General features: G+C 34.8%; 1 pseudogene; it reads right to left on the bottom strand.

Moving 5' to 3' along the window:
- Positions 1-610: 610 nt before the first annotated feature.
- Positions 611-2,804, bottom strand: LOC126633933 (ervatamin-B-like; annotated as a pseudogene).
- Between the last annotated feature and the right edge of the window lie 6,526 nt (positions 2,805-9,330).

The following is a 9,330-nucleotide window of genomic DNA, read 5'->3' as shown; positions in this document are numbered from 1 at the left end:
TATAGGAGATATGCACATTTAAGATATATGCAAATATATACGTTTGATTGATAGGAATCGTTCCAAGTTTCAGGTTCACTTTTAAAGATCATCCGGACAATAACTCAGTTGAAACCGGATTCTTTATAACAACGAAAAGGGATTTTATTTGAATCTAACGACTGTATATTTGTCTGCATAGAAGAAGACCAAACAATTATCGATTTGCACAAGTGTTCACAGTGGATAATCAACAGATTGGAATGCATGATCACCAAATAGAGGTTGTTCGCATGTATTGGATCTAACTGTTTAGATCTATATGCTTAACTAAAACAGACGAAACTGAAGAAGGTTTTCACAAGATGGCTAGTTTTCCTTACGGCCAATCTTATAAGTATTTTACACATACAAGTTGATACGTATGATCCAGCCTACCAGGCATATAAATAGTAGGCATTGGTTTCACTGTTGATGGTAAAATTAAGGGTTCTTTAGATATAGACCCTTGTAACTCTTATTTCCTCTATAAAAACTCACCTAATTATAAACATTCAAATAAAACCCAAATTTAAAAGTGATTGCCATGTAGGAAAGTGTGGCGTAGGTCTGCATGCGGCAGACTGTGGGGTTAGATGCAGACAGCAATTCCACAAAGTCCTTCGGCTGCTGCAACATCTCTTTGCATCCTAATGTACCCCTCTTCATCCCATTCTGCACCCCATGAGTTCTTCACTAACCAATACTTAGTCCCATCCTCACTCAGGCCATAACCAACAGCGGTAACACCATGGTCAAGGCTCGTTCCACAAGTTCCGGTAAAGACACCACTTGAATAGAACTGGAAGTCGGAACCACTAGCATCAATAGCAACGGAAACAGGTTGATGAGCAACTGCAGCAAGAAGGGCCTTTTCACTGTTTGCAGGGACATCTTCAAAGCAAGTTATCTTGGCTGCATGGCTTGCTTCCTTCTTGGTGTTACATGTTCCTTCAACGCCGTTGTAGGGGTAATTAGCTTCTGTGCTAATCCCGTGATTTTTTTGGATGAACTGGAAGGCGTCGTCCATCAAGCCACCCTCACATCCCTGGTCTTCACCAGCGGTATCACAATCAACAAGCTCTTGCTCAGACAAAGAGATCAATTTCCCAGTTGTAAGCTGTGTTATTCCTTCAGTGGCGGTCACTGCTGAAAAGGCCCAACAGCTACCTGTATTTGATTGGAATTAAAGTAGTTAGAATAAAGTATCAAATCAAACCAGTTAATATGAATAAATAAATAAGCTAGACGTTTATATAACTACCGCATTGGCCTTGGTCCTTGATGGGGGTTACTGCTCCTTTCTCTCTCCAGTCCATTGTTGCTGGTAATGATGCAGTCACATTTTCATACTTGAAAGAAGTTGTCTTCGTGGAGCACTCATGTCCGTTGAATCCATTTCTTGAGGCTTTGAACTCTTCATTTGTAAGGTCTGCAAACTGATTGATACTTTGTAAGGTTTGTTTGTATCCTTATTAGAAGATTCTATAAACGCCACACTCTCCTTGAATATCTTGAAAGGAGTTTCCTTCTCATTAATGTCATTATATACGCAACCATAACGAATCAACCATTGCTCGTATCTCCCATACATAGATGCATCTTGCAGAGTACGAGAAGTGGCTTCAGAAGACCAAGCCCCCAAGGTGAGGATCAAGCTAAGGCACATATATTTCCACAGCTTCATGTTAAGGAACTCCATGGGTAGCTTGCTAGTGTACTAGAAGCAAGCTGGCTTATGATAATGTTAAGGGTATATGAGCAGAAATACTGAAACGGTAGATTGCTCCGTTATTTATATACTAATTCAGGCGGTACAGAATGGCGTTTTTGCTATTTCAGTTCCCCAACAAATGATGAGTAGCATCGTATGCGCCTTAGAAAATATTTGATATGGAATAGACCTGTAAGATTATTAATAGTAAATTGACCTTTGATTTAATTTGAATTTGGGCCTTATGCTGTACGTTTGTCCTTGTGTGCATAATATACTTGATTAAAATGAATTCTGAAATGTACGTGTGAATCTTCAACCATGTGGGATGTACTTTACTTGATTAATTATTTCAGAAAATAGTTGTCCAAGATTTTTCAACAATTTGAGAAGAGATGTGCTATTTACACACTCATTTTCACTTCTCACACACGCTCTTAATTTTCAGCCGTCGGATCGAATGAAATGAAGAAAATCGAATGATAGAAATTAATAAAGAGTGTGTGAGAAGTAAAAATTAGTGTGTAGATATCACACCCCTTTGAGAATTATATGCACCTCAAGGACCGTAGTTTTGTTGCTGTCGAAGAAATCGAATTATGTAGTTGTTTGTTTCTCTATTACGTTTCGTAAACTCACAGGAAAAGAAAAGAATGTTAGAATGGCCTCAAATCTATGAAGTTGGACAAAAACAAGTAAGAGATGTATGTGGCCACTATGAATTTAAATAAAAATATGGATGTTAACTAGCATATTTTATCCAAATGAAAGTAAAAAATGGAGAAGTTGTTAAGAAACGTATCCCTTTTGATCCCCATAAAAAAATGATAAGATACAGAGGTACAAGTTTTCTTTCACTTCTTCATCTTCTAGTAAATTAACTTGGACAATATATGCAAATTAACAAATATATTTTTATTCGACATTCTTTGAATTTAGTGGGTTATTCCAATCCTACTTGGGTGTTTTAGTTACTCTACTATTACTTTAAATTTAATTGCATCATGTCATTGAAAGTGTAACCCCATCTGCAATTGCAGGAATCCCATTTAGCATTGGAGTGGAACAACATTTATGATATATGCACAAATGTGTCTGTAACGGTTTTGTTTTCTTCCATTAAGAACATTTGTGTTGTCCAAACACAGCAATGTCAATGTAAATATGGAGGAGCGGCGATGAGGAAAACGACGGGGATTGAAGTTTGAGGACGAGGAGCGGCAAAGGCAAACGAACACGACTCGAGTGAGGACTCAAGTGATGTGGACGAGGAGAGGAAGAACACGCTTAGGGTTAACTAGGTCTGACAAACGGATCGTGTTTGTCGTGTTTTGTGTCGCGTTCGTGTAATACTTGTTATCATAATGAGTCGTGTGGTATCACACTCATTATCTTAACGAGTCCTTAACAAGTCAGGTTACTTTAACCAATATGTAAAATGACTCGACCCATTAAGAAAAAAAAAATTCTTAAATTTGCACATACCACATTACCACATAAATATTATTTCAAAATATAAAAACACATTTGTCATCAAGTACTTCATCTACACTCCAAAATAAGAGCTTAATAAAAAAGCGCCAATACACTACTAATCTACTACAAAATATCAAATGTGCAAGGATATGCAAAATGAATGAGTTTTTCTTTTCAAAGTTGTGAAGCCTTTTTCAGAAGTTAAATCCTTGTCAATGAAACTCAAAGCTTGCATGTTATTTCTTTTACAAAATCCATCAATTCTCATCGATCATCATGAGGAAATTGTATTGGAACTTCGGCTTGATCTATTGCCTTCAAGAGTTATGTTGATGATGTTTTCAGTAATGTTTTCCACATCAGAACTCTCTTCTGCATAAATTAAGTATAGAAAAATCAAACATTATTATGAGAAGTTTACCAAAATAATTATGAACAGAAATAAAACAATAGTACTCTACCATATAAAAATATATTACCTCATTTTTTCCAAATTTTCTAAATTTAATTTAATAAATATATAATATCAGATATATAATTATTATGTATTTTTAGGGGCAAAAAATTATTAAATTAATATTTTTCTTATCGTGTATCGGGTTATCCACATGTATACCCAGACCAACCCGTTATCTTACCATGTGCTTATCGCGTTATCCGATAATAACTCGATTCATTATTGTGTCGACCCAATAACTTGTTAATTTCATATCGTGTCGTATCGGATTAATGGGTCTTGTCAGAAATTACCAAGTCTAGGGTTAACCTAACTGTAAAACGACTCTGTCTTGGGTTTAAGTTATATCGGTTATGTTCAATTCAGTTTTCGAAACCACTAAAACCGAAATTGAACCAATAGTTTTTTGTTCAGTTCAATTTCTTTAGCTTCAGGTTTTTTATTTTATCAGTTTTGTTTCTTCTTTTAACAAACAATAGTATCTACACAAAAGGGGAGGGGTGGGTTTAACCTCACAATGTGCTAGCAATAATGTGGTTCAAATTCGTCTTTGGTTAGAATCAAACCTAAAACCTCTCACTAACAAATAAAAAGAAATATCACTAGACCATATTACTAGATGACTAGTTTTGGTTTGTTACGAATGGTTTGTTTGTGTATTTTTTTTTTTTTTCAATTTTCCGGTTTTCCAACTCACCCATATCTCTAGCAACGCTGTAAGCATATTTATTAAGAGATAAATATTACCATAAATGGAGGAGGGAGGTGATTTATTGAGCCTTCTATGTAGTGTTCAGATTTAGGGTTTATCCTTATTTATGTGGGACCTAGTTTTTCTTGTCTTGTTTTGTTTCGAGTCAGACCAAGACATGCATTGTGCACCGCACGACGCATACAATATTTCATATGAGAATTATTGACGGTACATAATGGGCTGTGATGCAGTGTTAAGGCATGGGTACTTGGGTAATTTCACTTATTGAAGGGTTTATGTCATCCAACTGTCTCACAAGTACGGCACACATTGGCCATATATGATATATGGGTGTGTTAAAATACTAATTAGGGTAATACATAATACACGTAAGCTCATGATGAGCAACACAACAATGAAAGTTCTCCAACATCTCCGTCCAAAATATTCACTTGTAAATGAGAGGTTATAGGTTTGAATTTGGTAGATGACGAATTCAATATCAAATTAAGTTATTCATTATTTGGTTTAACTGAATTCCTCTCTCCTTTTAGTATAACACTAGCATCTTGTCACATGCATACGCAATTGCCTTTTTTATATTAGATTATGTCTTTTAATTTTTTTTTTATTCAAAAATTATTAAAAAAAAAAATGAAGCAAAACCATGAAACCATCTACTAATGTGGGAGTTTTTTTTTTTTTTTTAATTAAAGTTTGAAATTTAAAATTCATTCAAAATTAAAATGTGGTGAATTACTTTAAATTCTTGTGGTTCAATTGTAATTTTGAAGGACAATTTTGGTATTTTGAATGTTTCACCTTTTTATCATTCTCACTTTATATATTTGTACTAAAAAAAAAGACGGGCAAATTTAAAACGTACAATTTACATTTTATATTTCACTTTACACATTTAAGAAATGTAAATATTGAGTTCTACTTTATGTGAGAGGTGTAAATTTAGAATTTTATCTTTTTACTAGTGAAGCTCACCTCCTAAAGATATAAATATATAGTTTTATTTTAATGATCTAAACCGTCTATATTTTAGTACATTGTTTATAGATCATCCTTGCAAAAAATTAGACAAATTCAAAACTCTTAAGACATCTATTTGTGGTGAATAAAATAGATGGACACGATTTTACAAAGAAACACTAAAATGAATCCAAAGTTTATATGGTTTCAGAATTGAGTGGTTTTTGGTAGATGTAATATTTGAGGCAAGACATAAAAGATAGACAGCTAAATCATAGAAAGTACATTACGAGTGGGGCCACAAAAATGAGTGTTAAAAGCGTGTGTCCTCAAATCCTAATCATTTACATATACTCCTTATGGTGCACATTCAGTAACTCTTTTCAACGATCTAAGCTATCTATATGATTTGAGATTTTTGTTCTTACATGATCTGCACATAACACGAGATTTAACGATTCTATTGATATTTGTAATTTTGAGATTATCAATCTGCTCAACGAAGTACTTGAAATCTACTCATTGTTTTCCAATTAGTCATGTGACAATGTCAAATTTTTTCTTGCTCCGGTACATGTCTATCTTATTCAAATAATATTTACCGGACCACTTTTAAATAGAAATCAGTTAAAACCAACCATCATTATTTATGATTGGTGCAAATCTGAGACCCAAGCAACAAAGATTTAAAAAAAAAAAAAAAAGACATCGTATATTCTCATCAACAAGAATTCGTAGCAAACAATCCTTTCACTAATCCACGTAGGATAGACATCTTAGTTAGAGCATACTTTGGATTTAAATCTCAATTGGAGGTAGTCTAATATGGAGAAAGGATTGCAATATACCCCATGAAATAGATTATAACGAGTTATCTTTGACAATTAAGTATTTAGTTTAAAGAACACAATCATGACTAAACCATGACTCCTCCATAATTTGTTGACAGTTCAACAAATTCAGTCCAATTACCTTTAAATTACAAGTAGCCGCATCTATTAAAGAAGAGATAATCAGGTACAAGCCCAAAACGGAATGAACTATTGAGTTTAATCCGAGACATTTTGGTTACCAGTTTAGATCCTCTAATTTTTATTCCAAGTGAGCAAACTTTCTATTTCGTGACAATAAGTCCTCCTTCTAAAGATGAGTTTTAATAGTATTTGTCATTTAGTACCATGGTAAGAAGAATTTTTCTTCACTTGAAAATGAAAAGTCTTAGGTTTGAATCTCGTTGATGGCGTATTCGATACCAAATTAGACTTTTATTGTGTGGTTTTGCCAAACCCTCTCTTCCCTTAATATAAAAATACCAATGTGCTCAAAGAAAAAAAATATAATATTTCTCAAATATCTATCATATACCCTCGAGTTGTACGGGGTTCCAAAACGGTAAAGTAAATGAGTTGTTACCCATGAATTTTTTACTATGCGGCACCTTTAAATATTTAAACAGGAATCTAAAAAAAAAAAAATCTAATTACAAACTGAGTAAGTGACACAATTATATATACGGAAAAAACAAGAAAACTCAAATTTTATCAATCAAAACTACATATAAAGTTCATCTGCAAACACACACGATTATCAACCCAAACAATCAAATTTCATAAAAACTCGTTCTACCCACACCATATAATAAAAATTTAGAGCAAGTTGAGCAACCCACCTGGAGAATGGAGATTGAGTGTGGTTAATGGTCGGTGCCTCGGCGGTGAGGTCCTTTGCAGTTAGGAGCCTCGGAGGAGTGGGGTCGGCGCCTCGACAGAGTGAGGTTTCGGACTTTTGGACGGCGCCTTGGTGTCGGCGGAGAGGTGAGAGGTCCTTCATAGTTTGCATGCCAAGCGCTGTGTCGCTAACGCGAAGAACTTAAAGGTCTCTCTATCTTGGACTTTGTAAAGGACAAAATAAAAATTAATTACATATCTCTTTAAGCTATCTATTTACTAGGTGAACTGTTTAGTTTCTGAATTATTATCTGAGTGAAAATTAGGTCCCCTAAAATATTTTTTCAGAAAAATTAGTACTTGAATTATAAAATTTTGCCAATCACATCCCTGATATTAGATTTGAAGCTACTATATTCAATTTTATGTCAATTTAGGTCACGTTATTTTCATGTGATACACATTGGAAGGTAGAATGGTAATTTTTCATAAAGAAATAGTGTATGAAATTAACTTCGGACAGTAAATTAGACGTTAGATTCACGACTATATGACATGTTAAGGGCTTATGGGCGAGAAAATACGGTATTACACTTTAAAGTGTGTCAAGTGACTTAAGTTGACGAAAAATTGGATAAAATAATTTTGAACATAATAGGAGGGATGAAATAAGTAATTTTTAATGAATTTAGATACTTATTTTACCAAAATAACCTTGAGACCCACCGGGCCAAAATTCAGCCATTTGGCTAGTGGGCTAGCCAACCCCCACCCATTCAGTTGAGCCCAACTAATATATATATATATATATATATATATTTAAGACAATATTCAAATAAGAGATTTAAAAATTCTAATTTTTTTAAGAAAACTAATGAAAAAAGCTTGAAAACTTTGAGTTTTAACGATAAGGACAAAAGAAAGGGTAAAGTGAATAGTACTAAGATTGACTCTTTAGTGTAAAAATGTGGTTTTTCGTTAAAGTGAACAGTACCGGGAGCTTTTCGTGTAAGTTCCCAATTTTTTTTCCTATAAGTACTTACACCATTTCTCTCATCATTTTCACCATTTCATACTATCTTACCTTATTTTATTTCAATTCTTCACATTCAATTCACCTCATACACTATCACAACCCGTCCTGAAATAAATTTTTTGATGGTGTGAATTGTCTAAAATACCCTTGGACGTTGAGATGTGTTTGTGTGATATGTTTTTGGTTGTGGTTCAATTCCTAATTTTCCTAGACTTTTGGAACTATTTAGGATTTAGGTTTTATTTTTGGTTGGTTGCAAATTGGACCACACACACTCACACACCCATACCCATCCCGTTGACTCTCTCTCTCTCCTTCTCTCGGCTTCCATCCATTGTCGGTATAAGTTTTACGGTCACCCTTTGAACTCAGCTTTCAAACCACGGATTGACATCGAGGAGGTTGTTTTTGTGTTCCTTGTGAGCTCAGAAACACATCCATACCTTTAGTTCGACGTGAGAACTCGTAAAAGCCAAGAACCCAGAATCTCATATTTTGAGTACTGTTCATGCACTCGTAATCGTGAAGTTTTCAAGGAGTTTTAAGGCTATAGTGAGCCTTAAAACATCATCACGAAGCTCAAGGAGTAATTTTGAAGTGATTTGGACGTCGGGAAGCCCAGGTTTGGTCGAAATATTGAAGTTTTTCAGGCGACTTTCTGTTGGTTTTAGGTCCCCAAAGTGGTATGAATATGTTCTTTGAATTTTGGTTAAGAATCGAAGGAGATATGAAGGTTTGATTATTTTTCCAGTTCTGGTGATCGCAGCGGTGACTGGTGCCGGACTCTGGCGAACCAAGAAAGAAAGAGGAGAATATTCCGTCAAAGTTGACGGAATATTCTAACGTCGTCAGGTAAACATAACGGCATATTCTGATTTTTAACGGAATATTTCCTAACGTCGTTAGGGAATCGGTTTGGTGTGCCAAGCACGTGTCTGCGCGTGGGCCGCGTGTCTGGCAGTGCCTTGGCCGGTGCGTGAGGGCGCGTGGGGTCATGAAAAACTTTTCTAAAATACCTCATTTGAGCATTGTATGAGAAGTTATTTCCTAGTTTTGTGTATATGCTTTAAATAACGTTTATTCAGTTATTTCGCATATAGATGAGACCTATCCTGAGGACGAGCGCCATCAATCGAGACTCGGGGGCTACGACCCTTCGACATATCAGTGAGTGGGCTTTTGGTTTTCCGTATATACCTATATACTTGAGATTTTTCCCAGAAAATGAATTATTTATTATGTCACTAATCACGTGTTTGAGTCGATTCTACAATAAATTTTTTTTCT

This window comes from Malus sylvestris, chromosome 9 (assembly GCF_916048215.2).
Source record: "Malus sylvestris chromosome 9, drMalSylv7.2, whole genome shotgun sequence".
NCBI lineage: Eukaryota > Viridiplantae > Streptophyta > Magnoliopsida > Rosales > Rosaceae > Malus > Malus sylvestris.
Note: the sequence above shows the minus strand (reverse complement) of the source record. Positions and strands in the feature narration are given on the sequence as shown.